Source organism: Cololabis saira, chromosome 5 (assembly GCF_033807715.1).
Source record: "Cololabis saira isolate AMF1-May2022 chromosome 5, fColSai1.1, whole genome shotgun sequence".
NCBI lineage: Eukaryota > Metazoa > Chordata > Actinopteri > Beloniformes > Belonidae > Cololabis > Cololabis saira.
In genome coordinates this window covers 26,330,011-26,331,037 of record NC_084591.1, presented here as the reverse complement: position 1 = coordinate 26,331,037, position 1,027 = coordinate 26,330,011, and positions in this window count along the sequence as shown.

The window sequence follows — 1,027 nt, the reverse complement described above, 5'->3', positions numbered from 1 at the left end:
TGAGTGTGTGGTGAGAGGGGTTGTTTGTATGCTGTCGGGGGAAGGGGTTGCGGGGGGAGGGGGAGGCATGGCTAAAAAAGGGTGCATGGGTCTATGGCGCTCCCCTGCCATGCTAGGTAAACCCAGAACTGTCTATGTGGGCTTCTAGGTCAGATTACACAAAAATATCTCCGGCTGACTGCAGCTGAATGGCCTGTGAGCTTTGGAGTATTGTCAACTTTCTGTTGGATAGAGTAGATGTACACTGACCTCATACATATATACATATATATATATATATATATATATATATATATATATATATATATGTATATATACACACACACACACACACACACACACACACAAACCTCTATGAAGGATAAAGCACAATGACAAAGTCTGGATGATAACATCTTTGATAGAAGGAACATCTAATATTCTGTGCTTAAATGACATCATGCATTTTGATGATATTTCAGCTGTGCTTTTTTTTCCATTTGCGCTTGAGGACAAATCTGTTGAATTTAAGCCAAATAATAATCAGAAGAGTCAAGAAGCAAAAAATGTCAGGGCATCCAGTCTGAGATGAAATTCAAATGCAAAACTCGGCTGATAAGTGACTGCCAAAGGATTGATCACCTGTCAGAGGGATTATCACAGGGTACCTGACTATAAATGTATAAAAGATTCTCTGGTGGCTAATTGAATTTCAGAATGTAGGCCTGTGCTGGCCTTGACAGTGGGAATACTGTATGTGAATACAGAATCACAGGGTTGCTGAGAATACATAATCACAGGGTTGTGTTTTTTTTTCTTAATCATTCTTCTGAGTAGTGTTAGAAGGACATCAGGTCTCTCAGGTACCTTGGTGCCCTGCCAATGGAACATGAAGACTTAATGAGATTGATTTTATTTTTTATTTTTTTATAGGATGCAGCTCTGTATTTAATCCCACAGATCTATAACTAGGGAAAGTCTGCCCTTTTTAATTATGCAATATCTTGCTTAACCTCTTGTATTATTAAAGGAAGTGGTATATTTTTGG